This window comes from Terrapene carolina, unplaced genomic scaffold, assembly GCF_002925995.2.
Source record: "Terrapene carolina triunguis isolate 2854851 unplaced genomic scaffold, T_m_triunguis-2.0 Scaffold111, whole genome shotgun sequence".
Taxonomy (NCBI): Eukaryota; Metazoa; Chordata; order Testudines; family Emydidae; genus Terrapene; species Terrapene triunguis.
The window spans coordinates 20,011,888-20,039,798 of NW_020664462.1; the positions used below are offsets into that span (position 1 = coordinate 20,011,888).

The window sequence follows — 27,911 nt, forward strand, 5'->3', positions numbered from 1 at the left end:
CTGGGTGAAGGGGGGGGGGGGGGGGGAGGGAGAGAAAAAAAAAAAAAAGGAAAAAAAATAAAGGAACTGCAGCAGGTGTATCAGAAGGAAAGGGAGATGAACAGTTGCTCTGGTGCAGCACCGCAGACATGCCACTTCTACAAGTAGCCGCATGCGATTCTCAGCAGTGACCCCATCATGACCCCCAAGAGCAGCTTGGATACCTCTGAGGAGTCAGTCCCAGGCCAGCGTGGGCAACACTGAGGTGGTAGTCTTGGACAAGAAAGAGGAGAAAAATAATGGGAGACAGGTGAGCAGGGTACCTATTCTTTCCAAGAGCCAGGAGCTGTTCGTAACCCCAGAGCAGTCCAGCCAGTCGCAGAACAGCATTGGGGCAAAGTGTGATGCTGGGGAAAGAACCTCTGGTGAGTATGCAATTTCAAGTTATATTCTGGGGTGACATGTTCTTATATTCTATTTTTTATTAAAATTAACAAGGTGCAGTACAGTGCCTATCTGCTTCCCAGTGGCCACACCAGCTAGACAGATGGTGCCCAATGGAAAAGACTCTATATACACAGGGATGGCCCAGGAATCCACTATAGACATCTCCAGGAAACTTTTGTGGAAGTACTCTGAAATCTGTTGCAGAAGGTTTCTGGGGAGGGCTGCCTTATTTCTTCCACCACAGGAGGACACCAGTGAGCGACAAAAGATTTGCCGACCTAAGTGCTAGTGCAGACAGTGTTAGGCTGAAGAATTTTCAACAAAGCTAAGCAAAACAATGCATTTTTTCTACTGTGCTAGTGATTGAGACCTTTACCTTGAAAGCATCTAGAGTTACCATGCTTTGGAGCAAGAACTTAATCTTGCAAAGGCCCCATCAGGGATGTGTTTTTTGCCATCCCTGTGAAAGTCTGCCAAAATACAAGTTTCTGGGGGGGGAAATAGTTTGCAAGTGCTGAGTGGAGACAAGTTTCAGCAGCTAAATTTCTCCCAAACATTCTGTGCACAATGGGCATGATCCAGACTGGGTCTAAACAGAACTTTCCCTGCAGCTCTAGGGTGCCACAGACTGTGCCAGAGCTACGCCCATATGGGGGAAAACAGGCAGAATTGGGGGGAGGAGGGATAACTCAGTGGTTTGAGCATTGGCCTGCTAAACCCAGGGCTGTGAATTCAATCCTTGACAGGGCCATTTAGAGATCTGGGGCAAAAAAAATAGTTGGGGATTAGTCCTGCTTTGAGCAGGGGGTTGGACTAGAAGACCTCCTGAGGTCCCTTCCAACCCTAATATTCTATGATCTCCTATGCTTTTGATGACTACCTCCATCACTCACTCCTCTCCCCCAGGCAACATGAAGCAGGATGCTGCCTGACAGAACAGCATAGGGACAAGAGCAGGACCTGGGTGGGAGGCAAGATGGAAGCTAGGAGTGCTGGAAAATGGGGTTGGCTGGACAAGGAGATTAGGATGAGAAACCAAAAGAGTGGAGATTGGGACAGGGACAAAGAGCTAGGGGTGGGGGAAAGAGAGAACTGGGACAGCTACAGCTTGTAAGGCAAAGGGCAAAAGGAGTCATGCTTAAGGAAAAGTGGGCACACTCTTCTGCCCATAGAGTATGCATCCCCCGAGAGCCTGGAATGGAACCCAAGATCTCCAAGTTTCACTATTCTTCTGCTGTGAGGAAATAACTGTGAAACACACCAGCAAAATTTGTGTCACATCCTCTTTAGAGCTGGTTCAGAGGATGACAACCATTCATTAAGGTCCATGAAGTAGGAGATGCTATAATGATAAGCACTACAGAAGAGCCCATGAGAAAAATAATTCTATCTTAAGAGCCGAGTTTGAAGAGTGTACAATAGATAAGGCACGGGGGATGCATCCAGAATAAGGAGAAACAAAAAAATATTGAACAGCTAAATAAGTAAGCACTGGCCATCCTGTGCATTGATGAAGACAGGTCTCATGGAAAAAATAGTCTGACCATGTAATTCAAGAATACATCATAATGCACATACACAAAGGGGACAAATTAAGGTTATAAAGGCAACCTCAATTCTAACTTTGGAGCAACCTTAATGTTATTTCAACAGATTTTTTTTAAATATAAATATTTATTTAAAAAAAATATATAGATATATATATATAGATATATATACATACATACACACACACACATACACACAGAGTAAAGTTTTTAGTACAGTATTTTGTTATTTTTAAAAATAAATGAATGAATGCAGGTTAAAGTTTCTGGTTTCAGGTTAAACTGACTTGCACACTTCACCTAACAGATGAAAGCTTAGTTACTGACGGAATCAATAGTAGTGACTTGTGCATTTCCCATATTAGCCACAGATGAATTTAAAGGGATGCCATCAGCTCAAGTTTACTCATTTCTTTGTTTTTTGTTTTTAAGTGGTTCAGGTACTAGACCTCCTCCTGAGCCCATGTTATTTTGTGGTTTTACAATCACTTTTTACCCATCTGATTTAAAGGGTTTCTATTCTATATTGCGGTAAAAAAGATCCACACAAAGTAAAACCAACTATATAGGGAAAGACAGGGATGCTATATGCAAGTCTTAAATGCACAAAATAAATGGTAGATAGATTCTCCCCTTTTTCATCCATAATAGTCTTTGCATGTTACTTGCTGATAAAGTTGAGTAGGATTTAAACAACTACTAAAGTTAAACATTTTAAAATCAGCAGGTCCAGATAATGTGCATCCAAGAGTTTCAAAAGAATTGTCTGAAGAGCTCGTTGGATCATTAATATTGGTTTTCACTAAGTCTTGGAACAGTGGGGCAGTTCCAGAAGATTCGGAGAAAGCTAATGGTGTGTCAATATTTAAAAAGGGTAAATGGGATGACCTTAGTAATCATATGCCTGTCAGTCTGACTTTGACCCTGGAGCAGCTGACACGGGACTCTGTTAATAAAGAATTAAAGGAGGGAGTGTTTAACTTGGTACCTCAATATTTTTATTAAAAAAATTGAATACAAAATTAACACAGCATGCTTTAAACAGACAGGTCTCAAAATGTAATTGTGACCAGGGAATCATCAATGACCAGCAGTGTTTCTAGTGAGGACCCAGAGGCAACCGCTCATGGCCCTTTTGCTATTTAACATTTTTATCAGCGACCTGGAAGAAAACATAAGATCATCACTGATCAAGTTTGCAGATGACACACAAATTGGGGGAATGATCAATAATGAGGACAGGTTACTGATATAGAGCAAACAGATTTGCTTGGTAAAGCTGGGTGCAAATAAACAATACCCTTTTAATGTAAATGTATACATCTAGGAAGAAAGAATGTCAGCCATATTTACAAGATTGGGGACTCTACCCTAGGAAGCAGTGACTGAGAAAAATCTGTGGGTCATATCCAACTGAACATGACCTCCCAAATCAATACTGTACCCAAAAGGGCTAATGTGATCCTTGGATGCCTATACAGGGGAATCTTGAGTATGAGTAGAGAGGTTATTTTACCTCTGTTTTTGGCACTGATGTGACCACTGCTGGAATACTGTGTCCAGTTCAGGTGTGTACAATTCAAGAAGGATGCTGATAAACTGGAGAGAGTTCAGAGAAGAACCACGAGAATGATTAAGTATCAAAGGGGTAGCCGTGTTAGTCTGGATCTGTAAAAAGCAACAGAGTGTCCTGTGGCACCTTTAAGACTAACAGATGTATAGGAGCATAAGCTTTCGTGGGTCAGACGAAGTGAGTATTCACCCACGAAAGCTTATGCTCCTATACATCTGTTAGTCTTAAAGGTGCCACAGGACTCCGTTGAGAATGATTAAGTGATTAGAAAACATGCCTTATTGTGACTGAGCTCCTTGAGTATTTAGCTGAACAAAGAGAGAAGGTTAAGGGAGGGGAGTTGATTACAGTCTTAACATCTACATGGGGAACAAACATTTAATAAAGGGCTCTTCAATCTAGCAAAGAAAGGTATAACATGATCCAACATCTGGAAGTTGAAGCAAGACAAATTCAGATGAAGGTGTTAATTACCCTCGCTGTTAATTTTTTTAACCATTGGAACAGCTTACCAAGGGTTATGGTGGATTCACCATCACTGACAATTTTTAAATCAAGATTGGATGTTTTTCTAAAGATATTCTCTAGGAATTATTCTATGGCCTGTGTTATACAGGAGGTCAGACTAGATGATCACTATGGTCCCTCTGGCCTTGGAATCTATGAATTAAGGAGACAGTGCGCCTTTAATCTTCTTTTTAAAATGGGTTCTGCATTTAGGCTGATTTACACCCTGGAACTCAGACTCAGGATTCAGCACACAAATAATTTTAGACTGATTTTTTTAGTTTTAGATCTTTCAGAACTGCTGGCCAGTTCCAGAATCACTGTGGACTGCATCATTTCCAGGAAGAACAAAAAAACATTACTAATACATTAAGATGCCCGGGTCATGGGACCACAGATTTTGCATATGGAAGTTTTAGTTTTTATAATAAATTAATACCAGAGGGCACTATGACCAAAGTGGATACAGGTTGCTTGAGTTCTGAAGCAGTCCACAGAAAATCCCCAAACATTGTCTCCTAAAACCTACCATCCAACTACTGAAACCCCCAAGATGCCCTTTATCTCAGCATTTTCCTCTCCAAAATCTGAAAGCACACCCCCCCCCCTTTCCCTGCCCCAATCTCCCCACCCGCCCCTGAGGAGATCTACCTTCTCACCTTCTACAAACTGTTGCCTGAGCCTGATGGAATGTAAGTGGATGGTGATCCTGCAAGCGGTAGCCACAGATACTGTTGAAATTGCATCTACCCACCAGACCACCATGACTGAGATTCATAGTGCACTACAAGCTCTATTCAGATGGATGAGTGAAGCAGAACAATTTCTGAAGTGGATGATGTTTTCAAACCAACCAACTACACGTTATGAAGAACTGGAATGATATCAAGATTATTAAGACCAAGCTAACTGATCAAGAAAGACATTCATGGCAATGTAATATCCAGATTGTGGGAATACAAAAAGGTAAATTTTCTGAATTTGTTCCCAAACTGCTGTGGGGAAATAGAGCAGGGGGGGGGCCTTCTTTTCAATAGCCAAAGCTGTGAATCTGAAGGCCCCAAAATAAACCCTCCAACAGAGATCTGTTATGCTAACTACCTTTACACAAAGCAGTACAGGCCAGGGCCTGAACTAGACTAGATTGCACAATTCCCTGCCAAACTCGGTCAAGGGTCATGACCAGAGGAAGGGGGGGGCAAGGAGGGAAAGAATAAAAAAGAGCCCCAGCAGCAGCACTAATGAAATATGTTCATGACTAATGAAATATAATAACCACTTGTGTGAAGCAATAGGTAACTTTAGCTAAATGCAATTTCTTAACTCATGCAGCTTCTCCTTTGGGTGATATGTGACCCACTCCGTGATTCCAGCTATCTGCAAAAATAGCCAATCATAGATCCTCTTTAGGCATCCCATGGAACCCCCCCCCCCCAATCTTTAACCAAAAGACCCCGGAAAATAACATGTCTTGAGAAATGTACCCAAACTGGGGCCAAGTACCACCCCTGGGGAAAACCACCAAGCGCCCCTCTTCCCAAATAAACACCCACTTCTCGAAAATGAATGAGGAAGGTACCAGGGGAAAAGGGGGAGGGGGGACTGGCCCCGACCCTAGTTTCTTAACTCATGACATATTGTTTGTACTTTGCTTGCGGTTTAATGAAATAAAAGCCACCTGCGAGCGGTCCTCGGGGTGTCAGCCTTCAGACTGCACCCCAGTGCACTGGTATGTATGTCAATAAACTGGCCTCAGGCTTGAGTCTTTGAACTAAAATCACTGCGTGGGTGTCTATGACCACGACACTGCTAACATGCCCTAACTAAGATTTTTGTTTTGATATACCTCAGGCATACCAGTTCCTTGCCCCCAAACCAGTTCCAGAAGGTCAGCCTAGAGCACTGACTGAAGTTCCTGAAATTTATCACTAAAGAGCTTATATTGCAGAAATCCAGAGGGGCGAAAAGGAGCTGTTAAGAACATAACAGTCATACCAAGTTAGATCAATGGTCCATCTAGCCCAGGATCTTCTGACAGTGGCCAGAAAGGAGGGAATGAACAGAACAGGGCAATTTCAAGTGTTTCATCCCCCATCATGCAGGCCCAGCTTCAGGCAGTCAGAGGTTTAGTCAGTGGCTAGTAGCCACTGATGGACCCATCCTTCCTGAATTTATCTAATTCTTTTTGGAACTCAGTTGTACTTTTGGCCCTCACAAGTTCCACAGGTTGACTGTGCATTGTGTAAAGAAGTCGTCCATAAGGAAGCACCATCTAATAAAGCAAATATCACTGCTTTATTAGATGGTGCTTCTTTATAGACTAATGTATCAAGGCTCTGTTGGTAGAAGGTGATTACTATAGTTGCAATGTTTGGGCCCCAGGGGCTCTGAGGGTCTCCAAATTTTACCTCATGAAGCAACCCCCCATGTGCCAAGTGTGTATTTTGGATGTTTAAACAGATTTTTTTGATTGTATGGTACTAATTACTATTTCTGTCTCCACTATCTTTTCCATTTTGTTTTTTTAAATTTATTTAATTATTTTCTCCCCCCTTCCCTTTATCCTCCCATGCTGGAAATTTCCTTCCCACTCCTGCTGAATATATACCGGGAAGCAACACTCTACCCCTGGATTATATAACTTTTGCTGTTTAGCTATGCAAGAACCATACACTGCTCAAGAAAATTTGCAATTTCTCATTTATTCACAAACTGAATTTATACTTTATCTGGTACATTTTAACAGTGAAGGCACCCATAATTAAACATGTTTCCTGGAATATAAAAGGGTTTTAATAACCCTATTACAAAATGCACTCATTGCTAACGCTGACATTGCTATGCTCCAGAAGACATTTGACAGAACTTGAAGATCGTAATTTGAACAGAGATTGGGTAGGCCTCATTTTTTAGTTGCTTTAATTCTAAAGTGAGGGACATTGCTATATTAATACATAAAAAGTTCAATGAGCACAAGATCTGACTATGAGGGCAGATGCACTGTCCTCAAGGCTGAAATTGGCAATTCTGTAATTATCTTTGCCAATCTCTATGGGCCAAACAGAGATGATCTCAAATTTTTTGATACTTTTTGATTAATATAAATGACATGAGTCAGATCCAATTATTATAGCTAGAGACTTTAATGAAACTCTAGACCCAGTCTGATAAATTTCTCCATCTCTATACAACACCACTAATACCTGTCAGGTCCTTCATATATAACATGGCTGATTCTGGCTTACAAGATATGTGGCAATTATAGTCTTTGTCCTTAGGATTGCCCAGTTGTGTTTTGGTTGGGTTTTTTTGTTTTTTCCCAGAGCAGCTCATTCAACATTGGACTATTTCTTACTTATTGTAGTACTGTTATGTTGTTATAGTTGACCATACTCCTATGCATGTCTTTTAGGCCTACAGGGTATGTACCCTCCAGCTAAGATGTGGAGATTGAATACCTCTGAAATTTGATATATCATTTGGTAACTCCAGTGAGAGTTTTTCTTCCTTTAAACAAATGTTGCCATTACTTCACCAGCTGCCACATTTTGGGAAGCCATTAAAGCCTTCATCAGAGACTGTATCAACTATTATGCGACCTTTATAAAAAGGAGTGGAAAGAACACAGAATTGATACCGTTAGAAAAGGAAACTAAGACCTTGGATGAAAACTATGCTTCTGCCCTCTGCCTAAAGAAACTCAGAACCCTCATCAAAAAGGTATGAAATCAACAAACTTCTGCCCCAAAAGGCTGAGTTTACATTATTTTGTTTGAAGCAAAATTACTGGGAAGCTGGTGAGAGCTGGCAAGCTATTGGCACAAAAACTTAAACAAAAGGCTAACAGAAATGAGATTACTGTCCTGAATAGCAACAACAAATTATATGAAACAGTCAGATATTAAAACAGTTTTATTTAAAGCTATGTTTAGCTGAAGAGGATATTGGTAAAGATGACTTAGTAACTATTTTAGTGGATTGTCTATGCTACTCATCTCTAACTCTCAGAAGGAACTTCTAGATACCGCACTAGAAATCACAGAACTGACCAAGGCTATAAAAGAAATAAAAGGTTGGAAAGACTACTGGCAACACTGGTTCCCTATTGAATTTTACCAAAAGTTCTCTGAAACTTCAACTCCTAGATTAACAAATATGGTCAAGGAGGCCAGGAATGAGCAAACTTTCCTACCACTCTAGAGAAGCTAGAATTTCAGTTATTTCTAGATCTGGAAAAGACCTTGGACTATGCAGTCATTATAGGTCAATTTCTTTAATCAATTGTGATACTAAGATTTTAAGCAAAAGCTTGTTATGCAGTTGGACAAAGTTCTGATGTAATACACAAATCAGGTAGGCTTCCTTTGTAATAGACACGGCTCAGATAATGTGTGTCAATTGATATTATTGCCGCTTTGAGAGATTCTAAAGAATCCTTAGCTGTCATTTCTTTAGAAGACGGTAAGGCCTTTGACTGAATAACCTGGGACTATTTTTTTCATGTAATATCAAAATTTTGATTTGATAACCAATTCATTGCTTGGATGGAGCTTTTCTGCTCTAGCCTGACTTACAGGGTAATACCGATGGTATTATTTCTGCCTTATTCCCATTACAGAGAGGTCTGAGGCATGGCTGCCCCCTTTCTCCTCTTCTGTTTGTTTAGCTTTACAATGTTTAGCCATTTCCATCCGGGCAAATCAACATGCCCATCCTGATACAAGGGTCAAAGAGAGAACAAGTTTATGCTCTACGTGGGTGATGCTCCTGTATTTGTCTCTAAGCCTGATACTGCTATTCCCAATCTTCTAACCACTATTAATATGTTTGGACACCAGTCAGGACACAAAATTAATTGGGGGTAAATGAGAAATCTCAGGCATTAACATATATGCCCATATCAAATTTGGACTTTCAATGGTAATCCTCTTGCATTAAATAATTTAGGAATATTGATTCCCAGTAATATTCAAGACATCTCTAAGTTAAATATAGAACCAAGTGTTGCCCACTTTAGGGAGATTGAGTTCATAAACCCTCAGTTTGTAGGGCAAAATTAATATACTGAAAATCAATGTCCTTCCCAGAATTTTGAATGTCCTGAGCAGTCTCCCTATTTCTATTCCTCAAACTTATTTTAAGGAAGTTTCTTCAGGGGTGCAGGTAAGAAATCTAGACTGAATAAATTATAGCTCCCCCTATCTCAAAGGATTTTGTTTTCCAACCTGGCAAATTCTCTCCTTTTGTTAAGCCAGGCATCTTTATGGCCATTAGATAGGACCTCACACATTGAATAAATTATTGGTATACTATCTCCCCTGCTTCAGGCATTGTAGGACTGAATTATAAATTTGGCAGCTCCAGAGCTCACACAATAATAGCTGCAAGACAAGGTTGGTCAAACTTGGCTACAAAGTTCTGCTTCTGTCATAACTATAAAGGGAAGGGTAACAGCTCTCCTGTGTACAGTACTATAAAATCCTTTTACCTGTAAAGGGTTAAAAAGCTTGGGTAACCTGGCTGACACCTGACCCAAAGGACCAATAAGGGGACAAGATACTTTCAAATCTTGGGAGGGGGGGGGAAGGCTTTTGTTTGTGCTCTTTGTTTCGGTGGTTGTTCGCTCTTGGGACTGAGAGGGACCAGACATCAATCCAGGTTCTCCACATCTTTCTAAACAAGTCTCTCATATTTCAAACTTGTAAGTAAACAGCCAGGCAAGGCGTCTTAGTTTTCCTTTGTTTTCTCAACTTGTAAATGTACCTTTTACTAGAGTGTTTATCTTGGTTTGCTGTATTTTGAACCTGAGGCTAGAGGGGAGTCCTCTGAGCTCTTTAAGTTTGATTACCCTGTAAAGTTATTTTTCATACTGATTTTACAGAGATGATTTTTACCTTTTTCTTTAATTAAAAGCCTTCTTTTTAAGAACCTGATTGATTTTTCCTTGTTTTTAGATCCAAGGGGGTTGGAACTGTATTCACCAGGAGTTGGTGGAAGGAAGGAGGGGGGAGGGTTAATTTCTCCTTGTTTTAAGATCCAAGGGGTTTGGATCTGTATTCACCAGGGAATTGGTGAAAGGTTTCTCAAGGCCTCCCAGGGAAGGGAATTAGCTTTGGGAATGGTGGCAGCGGACCAGATTTAAGCTGGTAGTTAAGCTTAGAAGTTTTCATGCAGGCCCCCACATTTGTACCCTAAAGTTCAAAGTGGGGAAGCAGCCTTGACAGCTTCCCTCCATTCTTCTTTGCAGAGGCAGTCTTATGGACCAATCCTAGCCTTAAAGTCGACTGCAAAACCTTGATACGGAGGGATTGGAGAGAGAGAGAGGAATTATGATTGTGTCGCAGATAACGGACAATGATTAAGGCTGCGTGTCTGTCACGGAAGTCACAGATTCCTTGACTTTCCATGACTTCTGCAGCAGCCGGTGCAGCTGGCTCCACGGTTGCCCGACCAGCTCAGGCAGCCCCTGGGCCAGCAGCAGTTTGGTGTGGGAGGGGGTTCATGGCTGGGGTGTGAGGTGGCACTTACCTCGGGGGGCCTCCCTGGAAGCAGCTGGCATGTCCCTGCAGCTCCTAGGCAGAGCGTCCAGGGGGCTCTGCAAGCTGCCCCTGCCTGCAGGCACCACCCCTGCAGCTCCCATTAGCTGCAGTTCCCGCGCAATGGGAGCTGCGGAGCCAGCACTCATGGTGGGGGCAGCGTGCGGAGCCCCCTGACCCCCGCCCCCCCCCCCCAGGAGCTGCAGGAACATGCCAGCTGCTGCACATAGCCAGATAGGGTGCCTGCCAGCCCCACCACACACCCCTGCACCAGTGGCATCCCCAGAGCGCCCCCCCTCCCCCAGAGCACCCGTGGCTCCCCAGCCCAAGTTTTGGTTAGGGGATATATAGTACAAGTCATGGACAGGTCACAGGCCATGAATTTTTGTTTACTGCTAGTGACCTGTCCAGGACTTTTACTAAAAGTACCTGTGACTAAAATGTAGCCTTAACAATGATCAATTTAAGCCACTTGTAGATCTTCAGCAACAATCAGGCTTGCCATGCCCTGGAGCATGGAAATATCTCCAGCTAAAGCATTTAATGACAGATGTTTTTGGCTCGTATGCACCAGGAGTTCCAGAACCTTTTATTATTTTGGAGGAAACTTCTTGGATTTATTCAGCCAGCTGTATCCTTTTATGATTTTCTGGCCTGAAAAACTCTGCTAAATATTGACAATTTGAGATTTGATTGGAATAGATATTTGGATACAGAACTATCTCCAACTCAATGGAATACAATTGTATCTAATATTGAAATACTATAGACCTGAGAGGAAAGCTTATTCAGCATAAATGGCTTTTTTGAACATACTGGTCCCCACCCACCTAGGCAAATATTAATGGGCCTCATAAATGAGGACTGCTGTTAGAAATGCAACTCCCTTAGTGTTACATTAGCACATGTTTTGGGAGTGCCCCTGTATCAAGAATGTCTGTCCTATGACCCACCTCATACCAAATTTGATATTAGATGCTAAATTTCATTCTTGGATACATTCCTGATACCTGGAGGCTACCCAGTAACAAGATATCTTGGTTCCAATTGCACAGCTTTGGTCACTAAAAGATTAATCCTGCAAAAATGGAGAAGTCTGTACCCACCAAATACTGATGCCTGGCTCAGTGACATGGCTGACCGCAGCGCTAATGAACTGGCATTCCACAGAAAGGAAATGCCAGAAAAATTCAAAGCAATTTGGGCTGACTCTTTAGAGGTCTATGATCAAAGCAGACCCTCAAGATAGATATGTTGCTTCCTCTCCTCTCCCTTTATCCCAACCTCCTTTATTTACTATGAGTATTATGAAGACTCTGGTATTTTGGTAGATTTGTAGTACTTGGAAAAATTAGTAAAAAAGTGCACCTTGTCCTGCTCCTTTAAGCTCAGAGATGCAGCAAGTTGTGTGTGCCTGACTTCCCAAATGGATACATTCTAAAGTGCCAACAGCAAACACAGGCCGAGCTGGAGTCTTTACAAGACCAAGAAGTATAAAATATACTAGTAAGTTAATTATGTCCTGAAACCCATCCTCACCTGCAGCCGTATTCAGCATGTCTGTAGTTAGATCAATTTTAGGTTTTCTGTTGCATGCCACATTTAACAAAAAAATGCAGGAAAAAGGTGTTAGTGCATTGAATTATATGTTATTTTCAATTATATTGCACGGCTGTGTACCCCAACTTTCTCTGGGGGCAATGCACTCAGAATTTCCAACGCTAAGATCCAAGAAACACTGCCACACTTGGGTCCTTTGGGTGAGGAGACCCAGAAGATTATGCCAGAGAAAGAACTGCCTGGATGAGACCATACACATACTTGTTTAAGGTGTCTGATAAGAGCACTCTGTGCCTAGAAGTCAATAAGGAAAACATACACCTGCAATAAGCAGTTTTAGATTTGCTTCCAATGCTATTTCAGCTAAATCTATTTTCAAGCTTGACAAAGCATGTACATAATGATACACACAAAAACTGCTAAAGAATTAAGTTTACTATACATAATATACCTGACACAAAACCGCAAGACAAAGGCAATGTAAGTTTAAGCCTATTTAACAGCACACACCCTTTAACTCCTGCCAGCCATGGGTACACACCTTACTACTACCAGATTTCACACTGGCAGAGTGAATTGTGGTCTATGGTTTGTATGAACCTGTCCCTTTCCTGCCTTTTTGCTTGAGAGAACAGATTTAAAAATTATTAAAGCTAATGTTAAAATTATATAATACACGGGTTGAGAAAGAGTCTGTACATCTGGGTACAGTGCTTAGATTATCTACAAATACAATGTTTGTTTTTAAAAAGTCATATGATAGAGTACATAATCAGCAATAACCTAAATTTAGGTGAATAAATTTAAGAATACAGTTTAAATATTAGAATCTGAAATACTACATTAAGGGCGTGTCTGTCAGTGTCCCCTGTATGCCCCTCACACCCAGAGTCCCGCCATAACAGGGAATATCCTTTCGCCTCAGGGCTGACTTTTTATTAATTATTATTATTAAAAATAGTCCTCTAATTGAGGACAGAGGGTTGCTCAAGTTTCACATCTAGACTTCTAAATTTAAGACATTTGCCTAGGATGTGAGGTCAACCACCAGCTAAAGCTAGGCCAGGAATCCCCTCTCTCAAGAAGAAGAGTTCACAGCCTCTGCTATCTCAGAAAAAAGGGGAGAGCATCCGAAATAGAGTAGTCACTACAACACTATGCTGTCACTTTCCTCTGAACAGTTTGTGACTATATATCCTCCCATACTGTCTCCTTCCCTAATTTTACTGCTGCCCCTACCAACAGTATTTCACCAATGAGAACAGCATTGAGTTAATTGAGGCAATTCCTGTCAGCTGGGCAACTGTGCAGGAGTTGCAGGCACATAAGTGTTCTGTTATTAGGGGGCACAATGAAGAACTCAAACAAAATTAACATCATTTGTGAGGGTGGAGGGGAAAAAAAAAAAAAAAAAAAGGATGGGAGGAAGAGATATGGGTTTGTTTCTTCCTTCCTCCACCCCAAGGGAGCATCCTCAGCAGCAGCAGCGTACTGTAAGTAGAGCACTGTAAACGTTGCTTTGGGTGCTAGAGCTTCCATTTCACGCTGCTACTGCTCTGCTGTTTTCTGAAGGGCTATGTGCAGCAGGGCAGATGCCGAGCTCCACTGTCAGACAACAAAGTCATGTCAGGGGGGTGCATTTATAGTAAGATGCAGAATTCCCACAACAGTCTCGAGTGAACTCCTGCATTGAAACCAAGGAAGTGACCTGGTTGGTCAGTGATCACTTACATCTTGAATCAGAAACAGAAGAACAGTTGTCTGAATAAAAGGCAACATAGTCTAGGAACAACCCACAGGGATAGGAGCAGGGGTCGGCAACAATTCGTACATGGACACAAGTGTCTGTGGTAAAAATTTTGAGGTCCGTGATAATTTTTCAAGTAACGAATGATTGAATGACGTAACCCCTCCCTCCCCCCATCATCCATCATTAAGTACGGTAATATTGTCAAGTGTCCGTCATGCAACATGGTGGAGCCAACCTCTGGTTGGGAGTTAGGTGCTTTAGAGTTCTAATCCCAGGTCTGTTTAAGTAATCAGTTAATCTCTGCCTCAGTTTTCATTCTGTACAACAGGGATACTACTTGCCATTCCTACCTCACAGGCTAAGGGGGTGTTTGTACAGCATTTGAAGAAGTAGAGCTCTAAATATTATATCACATACTTCAGTACCTGTTGACAAGAAGTTTGGAGATGGGTGGAAAATAGGTGTCTTGCTGACGATGAAGCCATAGTTTATTAATGCCTACACATTCAGTGGTCAAGGACTACAAAACCAGAACCGGGTGAGAGGAATCAATTGATTTTTCTGCATTTATTAAAATTATCTAGATAAGTATTAACTTTTTTTGCTCGGTTTTATTGTTTCACCTACTCCGAAGAAGAAAACTGTAAACAGTTTGATAAGAGCCCTGAAAGACTGTCTAGTTTCACTGTAGTTGTCTACACATTTCAATATCCTCTGCCAAAATGCCATTTTGTAAATGTCAAATCTAAAACAAAGCTCCTCAACAATCTTTAGATAGCCATATGCCTAGAAAGAACAACAGGCTGGGAGATGATAGTCTCCAGCACTCGAAGCCTACAACTGTCAAATGGCTATGCTAGCTTTTCCTACACCAATAAACAAGTCCTGCTTTTAAAGCAGAGCTAAAGAAAGCACATTTATACAGGAGGAAAGAAAATGGTTTTACAGCTCTACTAAAAGTTCAAGAACACATTAAAGAGAATCAATTAATTCACTAACACCCAATTGCTACAACATTCTGGCCTTCATAGTCTCCATGAAGGCTATTTGGATTACAAAGTGCATAACATTTCCATCCCCACCCCTTTAAGTATGTACACAGAAAGGCATTACAAGTGATCAACACACACTGACTGGAACAAATAAATGTGTTCTAGGAACAGAAAAAATAAAGCTTGTCTTGGACTTGATGGAGGGCTATGGTTGTGTTACATCCATGTAGATGATCCTCAGCTGGCCAAATCACAAGATTTAAACTCCTAGGCAGAAGTGGTTCAGAAAACAGCTAACAAGAGCCTCCAGTCACATCAAAAGATTTTACAGGTTTACTAATGATTTAAGTGAAAGTATGAGCTGATTTATTTATACACATGGTGCTCCAAACAATACAATTTAAGGAGACAGCATTAAGTAATCTCACAGCTTTGCAGTATTGCCCTCCAAGCTAGTCAGCAGTTTTAGTCTATAAGGTGCCACAGGACGTGTCAGCAGTTTTAAGTAACAGTCATGGTCACACATGATCCTGTGACCTAACAAAAGGTTCAATAAGAGGTTTAACAAGGTTCACCACTTAAGGCCAAAAAAACACCCCCACACACAAAAACCCACACTTGGACATTTCAAAGATTTTACACTTGCAGCAGGATTGGTAGTTTTGTTCTTCTATTTCTCAGTCACTACATATGCAAAACTATAAAACCATAGCATGAAATACCAAATAGTTTTTAAAAAATTCCAGGTGCCAGATAGTGAGCCACAATGCATTCTAAATAAATCTAAATCTAAGAGTGAATTGGGGGTGTGGGGAAGGAACTGACAAGTTTCTCTACATTTATTTCACATGGCTATTACTCCTAGTGGTCAGGTGAAGGTGATGAGAGATTCACATGACTAAAAAAAGCGTTATGAAAGGGAAATTCATCTAAGTGCATATAAGACAGATTTGTATAGGGTATGATAAAAGTTGTAGTTTGTTTCTAGAAAGCTATTGAATCTTAAGATTGAAATTTGCCTTCAGCAGTAAGTGTCCACAGTCTGAAAATTTGGGCATTAGAGCTGAGTCAAGTTTTCCACTTGTAGTGGAAAACAACTATAATTGACAACTGAAGGTGTTTACTGATGACCCAAATTAAGAAAAAAGGGGGGAGGGCTGCTTTTTTTATTGGACTGTCTGATTACACAATTTGTCTTCCATCTCACCTCTGCAACTCTGAATACTTATCTCTTTCAAGGATGCAGAAGTCCAGAAAATTAATGCTACTCTATGCTTCTTGTGACAGTAGAAATAATTACACCTCTAGCTCGATATAACACTGTCCTTGGGAGCCAAAAAAGTCTTACCACGTTATAGGTGAAACTGCGTTATATTGAACTTGCTTTGATCCACCGGAGTGCGCAGCCCCGCCCCCCGGAGCGCTGCTTTACTGTGTTATATCCAAATTCGTGTTATATCGGTTCGCGTTATATCGAGGTAGAGGTGTATCTATGACCCCCTCTAGAACCCAACTGTTTCTTAAAGTAGCTCATCTAGACTGCTGCTGCATCAACAAGACTATAAGAAAACCTCTCCCACCTTACAGTAGTAAAGATAGCCAAGGTAAGCAGCTTATGTTTCTTACCAACTCAGTCACGGGAGTCAGCTTTCATGTTAATGCTGAAACTTTTGCTGACTTGTAATGCAAGCCTTTATTCCTATTTCTGAGTAACACAAAGTTTTTTGAAACTGAAAAACATATGAAATTTGAATGTTTTTGTGGGCTAAGCAACACAGCACATCTTAATTTACCAATATCATTGCAAACAGGGTTTTGACATAGGGTCACTTTAGAAATTACACTTCAGTCCTCAAAATAAATGGTAGAGCTGCAATGTTTAAGGCCAGTGCCAATATTTCATTTACACTTCTAGAGCTCCTTGGAAGGGACTCAAAGCCTTTAACAGATGCAGTGATTCACTACAACACCCTTGAAGGAGGCAAGGTGGTTTATCCATTTTATATATAATCGAGTGTCTTTCCCAGAGCCACAGCCAGTTTAGCAGAGCTGGGACTAGAACAGTGAACTCAGTAATTCCCTGTTCTGTAACCACTATATCTTACTTCCTTTTCCTTATTTACAAAGATGACATTCCTCACCATTCCCGTTTCCTGCCACCAAGACGACTGGTAATGTACTCATTGCAATAGTGAGAACTCTGCTAGAAACTCGGGGGGGGGGGGAGGAAACAGTTTTCTACTTGAAGTTTAAGGTACACAGTGCCCCTTAGAATTAACATATGCTAGTTTGATGCAAGACCACCCTCTGGTGCTCTCTCCACCCAGACATGCGCCCCAGGGACAAGAACACCAGCACCACCTCTGAGGGTGACCCAGAGCTTCAAGGGGACATCAGAGACTGCAGCAGAATCAGAACTATCCATAAGAACCCAACAGATCCAAATTAACCACGGAGTACACCATTAACTTTCTAAAGCTCCAGAGCTTAGAAATACTATGAAGGAGACATATACAGGAATTAATGTTATTTTGTGTAATTTTGGTTTTGTAGAAGGTAAATCCACATGAGAACTGGGATTAGCACAAAAACCCTAATTTGCTTTAAGTTAAAATGGAAATGAGAGTATGCTGGAAGTATACTTTAGCTTCTCAGAATGCAATTCTTCTAGTTGGGTCTATGACAGTGGTTCTCAAACTTATATGATCATGCCCCCCATCTTCATGTCTGTAGTAGTTTACAGCACCCTACCACCCCCCAGCAACACAAATACATATACCAGTGGGTGTGGCGGTGCGTCTCTCAAATCAGTTTCGGTTTCTGATTTTCACTCCCTCCTCCCCCATTGCACAAATGAGCCAACAATCCATTGTAATAAGAGCAAAAGCAAAACTGCGATTGTGGTCCACGCTTACAATTAAATGGGGACACCGCCTCATAGCAAACGGATTAACTACAGATAGCATTGTACAAAGTCGTTGCTATGCAAGCTTAACAGAAAATTGTCAAAATGCACAGCGCCATTTAAAGTCAAATTCACAGCACCATCTGAGGACCTGAGAGGTCCGGAGGAATCAGCTTTTCAGCTTATTCATTGCTGTGGGTAAAATGTGCGCAGTAAGTTCCCCCTGTCCCCCAAAGCTTCTCATGCCCTCCTCCTCCTCCCCCCCCCTCCCCCGAGTATATTCCACACACCCCAGAGGGGTCTGACCTTCCAATATGAAAACCTCTGGTCTATGATACTGTAGTTTCATATTGCAGTACAACTATAAACCACTAAAACAAAGGCAAGACTTAACCCAACAAGAAAAGAGAAAGAAGTCTACTCTGGGCTGACATTTTGCCTATAGTACCTTCCCTTGATGAACCAGATACTACCAAGGTATTGATTGGAACACTGCCTCTTGCTCTAGCAACCAGAGACAAGACAAAGTTTCATCTTGAAGCTATAAAGTTAATTTAATGGGCACTACCAAGGTTTAGGTTAAAAGTCTGGTCTAATTCAACAGATCTTAATTGGCTTATATTCTAAACAATAGAAATATATATTCTAAAGCTGCATGTTTTGAGTCCACAACAAGCAGTTTCCTTATCTAAGTAAAAACATTTCATTGAAGTTTGAGACATTAGGAGGGCATTTGATTTTTAGTGCTTTGAGAAAGTCTCTAACCTCCACATGCAGTTTGCACGATTCATCAAGTTTTCTAAGAAAGTGATGTTATCCATCCAATTTGAAGGCTTGCGTAGTTTAAGACCAAGTATATATTTAATGTTTTTAAAACAGGCAATCAAAAAGATTTAAAAAGTCACTGGGATATTTGCTAGTTAGGACTGACCAGAGCATATAGCAGGGCAGCTATGGCAGTATTGGCACAACATGTTTTCCTCAGCCAGAGCAGATCTTTGGAGCATGACAGCAAAACGAAAGTGCTGACACATTCAAAGCCCAAAGTGGGAGTTATACTATGAGCCAGATCAAATATAATTGATAGTGAAGGTAATGAAAGGAAAAGCTCTTAAGAACCAGTTTTCTTTCAATGAAAATGTCAGCTCAAATTCTTTTAATAAAAAATGGTTAAATTTCTTTTACAGGACAATCTGAAGTCAGTTTCCCTGGAGGTCACTTTAAAAACTTTTTTCCATGTAACTTAAGAATCTTTTAGCTTATGCTTGTGAATTTCCTAAAGGCAAGATCCAAGTTTTTCATAAACCATACTAATTTAAAGTGGTCACAAATGTATGTTCATTAAACTTGCCATTTTCCTCACTTTTAGGACATTCTACCTTCAATTATTGACCTTGATTAGGTAAGATTTTATATTTGACAAAAAATAAATAAATAGCTCAATAGAGGTTGATCACTTCAACATTATTTTTTGCAACTAATCCATGCTCCAGCCCAAAATATAACAATAATGCACAACCTTTTAAAAATAAGCAAACTGGTACACGAAACACACACCTACTGTAGTGCACTTTTATTTATAGTTAGTCTGACAGTCACACTTGTGATGCATTGTTGGAATCAGAGCTACTGGTAATTCAGGTTTTTTGGCTCATTGTTAAAAGATGGACTTGTTCCAAAATTTCACCCTGGATTCAAGTTTAGTACTCCCTTCTTAACTCCCCCCACAAGGGAAAATACTTTGGCACAACGCACACTACCAAGGTGCTCTGAAACCTTGTCAATATCTTGATACCATGGAGCAAGATAAAATCTCAACCTGCATGAGAACTCAGAATTTTTTTGTCAAATAGTTTTCACCCACAAATGTGGTTCTGGGGCAACTGAAGTGAACCACTTCAATGTTTTCAATTTCCTCCCACTCCCCACCCCCCAATTCCTCACTGCGTTTTTGATTTGGACAAAGCTATTTGTTGAATTCACAAATAGTTTTCAACCCAATAAACAAATGAAAAAAAAATTGAAAAAAGCTTTAGCTGTTCATTACAATTTAATAAAACATGTATTTGTTTCAAAATAATGTCATTTTGAAATTTAGATGCAATTGTTTAAAATGGACACCCCACAACACTAACAACTAAAAAACCCTAATTGAAAATTTTGTTTCTTGTTTCAGTGAGAAAAAAAACAAAACAAAAAATGGCAGTTTTTGTCTGACCAAAATGAACCTTTTCAGGGATTTTTCAGTTCAGCCACTGAACTGAAAAAATAAAAAATAAAAATCAATTATTCACCCAGCTCTAACCATAACACTTTGGATACACTTTGGCTTGTGACTTTTAACAAGATTATCAGGTGAATACTTAGATGAGACAGAAAAATAAGAAGTGCTATTCTCAGCTACCTAGAATAAGAGTAGGAAGAACAGTGCAATTCACTGTGCCATCCCTTCAGGCATAACATGACTAATTATCAGAAACTGGATGGCAATGTAAACAGGATTAAGGACACCCATCCCAGTGTCTTGACCAAATTCCATTGTGGGGAATTATGATCTGCCCACCTTTGTTGCTGTGTTAACTGGAAAAGTTACTGTTCACTTCCTGTCTCTGAACTGCTGTGTAGGACTATCAATTAATGGCTGAGTTTTGTTGGTGATAATGGAGAAAAGATTGCCACAGTGTAGGCATAGTGCTTGTAATTCTCAAAAACATTTGAGGATGGCAAAACACAATATATATCATAACTCAGTTTAACAGCCATAATTAGTTTCAAGAAGTTCGAGACACTTATTTTAACCGTCTGTATAATTTTACTCAATTCTTCTTTTGATTTCTTAGAGTGAGACATTTTGAAATAAGAAGGCGGTATTGACTCATTTAAGCATAAAACCCTCCAGCCACTGGGTATGAGTAAGCAAACTGCTTTTGGACATTGGCCTGTTGATTCATCCGTTCCTTGTTTGAACAATGGTCAGCACTAGCAAAGCTCCGTTGTGGGGCAACCTGAGACAGCACCATAACCTGTAAAAGTATCATTATGAGTACCAACACTAAACAAAGATTAAAGATTTTAGTTTTACTGTGACTTCAGTATAAGGTTTCCCGAAACAATTTTTAGATTAAGCTTTGTAACAGGAGTGTCTGATGAAGCAATTAGTTAAAAAAGGTCACTCACCACAAATAACTATTTGGTTAATATCTTGTTTCTCCAGACTTATTACTAGAATAGCAACATCCTAAGCTTACAAAGTGCTTGGAAATATCTTACATCACTAGAACCGCCAGGGAAACACCACCGTTTCATAAAAGTCTTATATCTTTCCTAGAATGATAAAATCCACAAGTAATTTTTTTTTCAGCAGCAGAGTTCACACCCAGCACAGCTGGACAGATACAATTATGTGCTGACTGGGTAAAATATTTACTTTTCATCACTGTTTCCTTATGGCAGCACTTTACCTTGAGAAGGCATAGAAAATAGATTGATAAGATGTATTAGTAGTAGCTAGGGGGAAACACCACGATGAATTATTGAGAGAGAGAGAGAGAGAGAGAGAGAGAGAGAGAAAAAAAGCAGTAAGGAACAAATTCCACCCTGTGATACGTGTGCAGATCTTCTACTGGTATGAAAGTTATGAGTGAGCGTCTGAGGGAAGAATTTGACTCTAGAGAAAAGGGAAAAAAATAGTTTAAAATGTTTGTTATGGATTGGGCACGGAGAGAAGAAATTAATGGCTTTTAAAAGACCTACAACACTCATGATAAAACAGTTATTACAATTATAAATAATTACATTTTGAATTTTACTTTAAAAATGAGTTAGTAACTTTGCCCCTATTTGGTCAGAGATACAGTTTCAGCCAGTTTGTTCCATTAACACTTTTAATGGCTGATGTTCTTAAAAGCAATACCTTGTCATTTCTTTGACAACAGTTTTGAACATATATCCAAGTATAGTGTCATTCCCTGAACAAACAACGCGCAACACAGCCAACAACTAAACATACTAGACAAAATCCTGAGAAGCCTAGCACCTACTAAGCATTTGCAGGGGGGAAAAAAATCCCCAAAGCAAACAAACATGCTCTGGACACAATAATTTGGTTATGAGGTCTACAACTACTATCAAAGTCAGTCAGTTCTCGAACAAGCTGTATATGAAACAGCTTAAGCCGCCTGGCACTCAAGTGCCTCTATTTACCCCTTCCCCCAGATAGAAAGCCTAGTTTTACCACCATTTTTATATGTACTATTTTCATCTGAGAAAAATCAGAGAAAGCACTCCTTAACACAGCTCAAAATGGATAAGCAACTCTGAGCATAAAAGTTACCTGCAGCAGGCTAGAACCCAAAAGTGATGTTTACAACAATAATAGTTACAGATATGAATGTACCTGACTTCTGGCTTCCAGGTCTTCAGAACCCTGTGTTGCCAGGTTAAATTCTTATTCTAGATTTCATTTCCACAGACTACATACAGATCCTTGCACACCAACAGTGCTATGTGAGCAACAATAGGGTCTGGAAATGTTGAGATGGCAATCCCTTCATCTTATGAACACATGATTCCTTATATATTAAATCATTCAACTATTGATTAAGGAGTTGTATTGACAGGCTCCAGAACATGAACAATCCAGCCCTCCACAATCAGATGAATAGTGGAAAAGATTAAGGCTCAAAGATAAGGGAAAAACTGACTGATGAAGCAGAGTGCCAAAACAATGCCTCCTCAATGCACTGTAATAGTGCAGTACACTTAAATAGTGTAAGGCCAAGAAGCTTACCATACAATAACTGTTCTCTGTCTGGCATCCAAATTAGTAGTTAATTGCCATCCTGAACACACACAGATCAAATGGAAGAACATGCAGCAGCACACATCACAAAGTAACTGTACTCATGCGCACTTTAAGTTCAGAATTAAACTGTTTTAGGATCACACAGTTTTGCTAGTCAGAGCACTTCTGCTGTCCAAGTGGGAGACCCCCTAAAAAAGGAGAAATCAGACAGGAAAGAAGACAACATTGACAGGTGTAGAGGAGATGATGGGAAGAAAGATAGTGAAAGAGGAAGTAGGGATACAAAAGAGGTGAAGATAACAGCAAGGCCCTGAAGTATTCTACAGCTTTCCACTAAGATCTATACAAGTCACCAAAGTTTAAGGTAAATTACCAGTGTATTAGTAGCCTCTCTCTGGAAGTGATGGGTTACAAGGGAAACAGATAATTTAAACTTACGGTAAAAGTAGAAATAAGCCCCTCCTAGCAATTCCCGCTAACTGTTGGGGCTCAGATAAAATTTTAATCACAAATCACAAAGATTCTGCTTTTCATTGCAAGACCTGCCAAGTACTGAATTATTTGGGTCTCCATTAACCATCCAACAACTAATTTATCACCCAGCCAGCCAGTTGAAATACCATCCAATTTTATATTTGGGGGCAATTACTTTTTGAATAGTAAGTATGTTAAAATTCAATTTTTCATGTTGCTTGAAAGTTATGGGACTTCATCTTGCCTGGAATTTAGCTGAGAGAATTCTGACATAAAACTATCTTTTAGGGAGGTAAGGCGTGGGAGAGAGGAAAAGGGAGCCTTTCCAGCAGGACCTCAGTGTTTCAACTGAGAAGGAACAGGTATCTTCCTGAACTTTGTAACTGCTAAATTTGACAAAGTGAAATTAGTAATACACCAGCTAATTAATTTTGTGTTACTTGGAAGCTTAAGTCAGTTTCCTCCATTTATTCTACCACCTTTGTTGACTTTGCCTGTTTTGTGAAATGTGATGCCTTGTTTAGTTCCTATTAACTAAAAAACGACATTAGTGTGAGCATGAGCATGAGCATGGCCTGCATTGGGAAGCTCTCCTGCTCAGACGTCCTCTTAGGCTTTCACTTCAAAGGTTTCTTTTATTGCTGTTCTACACAATTCTCCTAGCCAACCCATTTTATCACCTCTTACAAAACTGTAGGGGAGGACAGGGAATTTTCTTCCTTATAATTCTATCCATTTTGTAATATCCTTAGTTTCCGACCTGTGCCTGTGTTCTGACTCTGTACAGACAGTAAGATAGTTACAAGACTTGTTAGTTTAACATTACTGCCTGCATATATAGGAATTAAAAAAAAAACAAAACACCAACACACACAACAAGGACCGTTTGTATCTGTTCACATTTGACTAGTACCAGCTATTCTACCAGCGACCACCTAAAAATATATTTTAAAGAACAAAATGCTACAACTTCCCATTTGGAGCCTATCATTTTTGACAGCACATCTCCCTGATATAATGATGCATCATGTCATGCCTGAAAAGTATGGCTTTATATTTCCCAAGCTTGAAAATATGTTTCTTTTGCTTATCCAACCTTGTCTTATACCATCTTTTTTCTGCCAGTGATGCCAAGCATTGATACTCCATTTGTTAGCTTTTCTTACAACCGTCTTTCTGCTTTGATTTGTGGAGTCCTCCCCCACAGCACAGAACATTTTACCTGAGCTGGTCAGCAAGGTCACTACCCTCTCCATTTAAATCCTTCCTCAAGACCTATTTCTTCCAGGACAAATACAAGAAACAAGTTGATCATGTGATTGACTTCTATCTGCTAATTTATGAAAAGTGGAAGGGTCTAAGGTAGGGAATGTGATACAAGGACACTGGAATCAAAATTGGGGAGATAAAAGTGATGAATGGTGGAATGATAACAGGAGAGAAATCTGTTCAGTTTAAAGGTCCCTTGGTTATTTTTAACTGATAAGACATGTATTATCAAAACCCGATCATCTTGCTTGTACTTTATACCCCTTTCCCTGCCACCTTTTTTTGGATTGCATATACTTTATGTGAATTATGTAAATATGCCTTCCCTCCGTGTTTTCAACATATCGCATTTTCAGAGTTACTACCAGCCAAATGTTCAATATTTAATAGAACAGTTATAAAAGTTTATCATTAAATTACCATGCCCATTAAGCTCATCACTGATTTAAAGCCAAACCCTATCGCCAGTTATGAGATTTAAAATGATGACAAAGAACTACAGTTCTTCACAAAACATTTAGTTTAGACAAAAACTATTATTTATTTTTCATTTCTGTAAATGAAGGCAAGTAGTTAATATTTAACTCTATTCTCATCAGTTTAAAGACAACTTCTGAGAGTGACCTAAATAGTTATAGTGTCTCAAAGGAAGAAAGGGTCCCGCTTTATCTAACACCTCCATGTTGTTCTGTAGCACAGTTAGAAATAATTTCTCAACTGTAAAACCATGGAAGCAAAAATTTATTTCAACTGATGCATGAACCCGATATTTAGATCTAACCATACCTTTTTACATGTATTCTTGTATGAAGTTAAAAGCAAGCGATACGAGTTATAGAACATTCCTATGCAAGCCTTCTTTTTCAATATATAAGTGTGGGAACTTGAAGACAAGAATAACCAGGGGAAAGGTACTAGAAGTTTTAAGGTGGTAATGCACTTGCGATATACCTTGAAAATATACCGCTAATTAAGAAAACACTAACTTTAGCACAAGTGGGAACACAAACATTTTCTTGTTCGAATATGGATTTAAAAAGACACTAACCTAGTTTTTTTACTTGAGTTTCCATATGGGTAATCATTTATTCCAGATATATTAAACCAATTAAAATGTTAAAAAATTCTGTTTGATTAAAAGCTAGACCACAATACAAGTTGCAGCATTCCTGGGGGAGAAAAATATCCACTTTTATATACTATATAGAAAAATAAAGCACTATTTACATTGTATGCCTCTCAAGTATCATCCCAGTTCTTTCAACATTTAGAAAGCTAAAGTCTTATTCTAATAGCGAAGATGTGAAACTACTGATGAATGTAAGTTGATTATATTTCAGAACACATTTTCTTAGAAAGTTGATTTGATGTGTACAGTAGCTGACTTCACAGGTAAGTTTGGAAAAAATTATTATTTGGGAAATAACAGTAGTTCTAACAAGCCCAATCAGAGTCACAGCACAAAGTGAAGTTTGGAAAAAGTTGCATGAAGGGCTCTAACATGCAACCCCCTTCTCTTACTTCACTTAAGTTAGAGTCTTAGCCAAATGTTACTGAGCTTTCAGATGAAAGCCAGCAAAACTAGACCATAGACATGATCTAGGAGAGCAAGAAATGGACTGGAAGTCAGAATTCCTGATTTTTAACCCCACCTGTGACTCAAACTGGTTCTGAAACCATCTCTCCCTGTAACCACAGGCAAATCTCAACTTCACTTTGCCTCAATTTCCACAACCGCAAAGCAGAAATAATAATACTCTTCTGCCTCACAGGACTTATGTGCAAGACGGTGATTGAAAGCACTGAACACGTAATGTGCATTGTAACACTGAATAGTAATTTTGAGTATATGTACAAACTAAAATTAAGAGGGGAAAACTTGGCCGAAGCAGCAAATGGAGGAACCAACAGCAACCATACTTGATGGAAAGCAATACTTTTTGCTGGTACTTCTTTTGGCCTGGTCATACACATGTCTTTGAAGCTCCTAGGCATGTTAACTCATTTGCGTCCAGGGGGACATTTGCCTACAGGAATCCAGGCAGCAGCCCCTAGCTGAGTGGGCAATGCTGTTTCTGTACCTTATCCCATTCAGGCTGCCGGCTGAGCGGGCAAGGACCCCACCTCTCCGCCCGCCAAGGGCAGTGCACCGCTGTGACGGTTTGCAAAAGCTTTATGGAGCTATTCGTGTCTTTACACAACACCCCCGCCCCCATCCCGGCCTCGAAGGGAGCGACTCTGCCGCGGGGCCGGATCTCCGCTGAGACTCCCCGTCAGGGAGGCCAGACTAGGGCGGGGAGGCAGAGCCGCTTTAGGCAGGGACTGGCTGCTGCTCCAGGCCGGGAGATCCAGCCCGCGGGTAGGGGAGTGCGCAGGGCGCTCCTCAGCGAGGCCGGGCAGCTGCAGTGCGGGGCTCTGAGCAGCCGACACAGCTCGGGGCCCCGGGCCGGCCCCACACCGAGGAACTCGTATTCACCGCAACCAACAGTGCCCGGTGCCGGGATCCAACTCCCCCAGGAGCAGGATCTTCGGGTAGGAAGATGGCGGCCCTGGCCGCCTCCCCGGTGAGAGGAGGTGGCGGGTCGCAGCCCGGGGAGGAGCAGAAGCGAGGCCGGCCAGGGGGAGGGAGTGGGCCCGGGGAGGCCCCCTTGAACTCACCTGTCACCAACAGCCACTGCCGCCCGGGCCTCTCGCCGCTCGCTGCCGGGGTTTCCGGGGGGGCGGGGTCTCTCACTCCTGCCGGGGTCTCCGCGGGGGCCGGGGCCTCTCTCCGCCGCCGCCACCACCAGGGCCTCGCTGCTGCCGGATCCCAGGAGGAGGAGGATGGAGAGCGGGGCCCGGGGGGAGGAGGCGGCGGCGGCAGCAGCGAGGAAGGGGGGGGCGTGGAGAAGGAGGCGGCGGCGGGACTTGGGGCCCAAAACGTCTCTGATCCCAGAAGCAGCAACACCCCGCTCGCATGAGAGACCCGCAGCCCCGCTTCCGGCTCCCGGCGGAAGTCCCGCCTTCGCCAGCGGAAGATATTGGCCGTCGCTAAAGGTTCCCCAGCCCGCAACAGCCGCCTATGATTGGCGGAACGGACCCCGCGCGCGGGATGACGCGTTTCGGCACGTGACCAGGTGCCGTCACCGGCCCTGAATGAGCGCGCGGAGGGGGGAGGGCAGTTCCCCTTCTTCCCCCTCCCCCTCGCACCGAGCACGCCCACCGGAGGAATGTGATCGCTCCTTCGCCCTCACTCGCTGCTGGTGCAGCCAGAAAATTAAAGGGACCGGTATAGACAGAGACTAGTCATAGTGTTCCCCACTGGGGCGCGCTACCTCCCTTTAATCGGGGAGAGCGTCCATGGCAGCTAACGGCTGCCGCCCCATCTCCTTCCCAAAGGCCGGGCACGCGTAACCTCTCCTTCTCTAGCGTGGCCAGCCGTGGGAAAGGGGAGCTCTAAACCACGCCTCCACGTTCCCTTAATGGGGGAGTCATCTCTCACTAACTAAACCTAGAGCCCCCCACCACCTCCCCTTTAACGGGGGCCCACCCCTACTTAATCTAGAGCCCCACCACCACCTCCCCTTTA

The 27,911-nt window shown here is 41.4% G+C and overlaps 1 protein-coding gene across 1 annotated transcript in view; it reads right to left on the reverse strand.

Moving 5' to 3' along the window:
• Positions 1–27,318, reverse strand: part of LARP4B (La ribonucleoprotein domain family member 4B) — a 110,113-nt gene extending 82,795 nt beyond the window's left edge. Inside the window, exon 1 of the mRNA XM_026651999.2 lies at positions 27,002–27,318. The gene's annotated coding sequence lies outside the window, so the exon portion shown is untranslated. The remainder of the gene's footprint in view (positions 1–27,001) is intronic.
• Between the last annotated feature and the right edge of the window lie 593 nt (positions 27,319–27,911).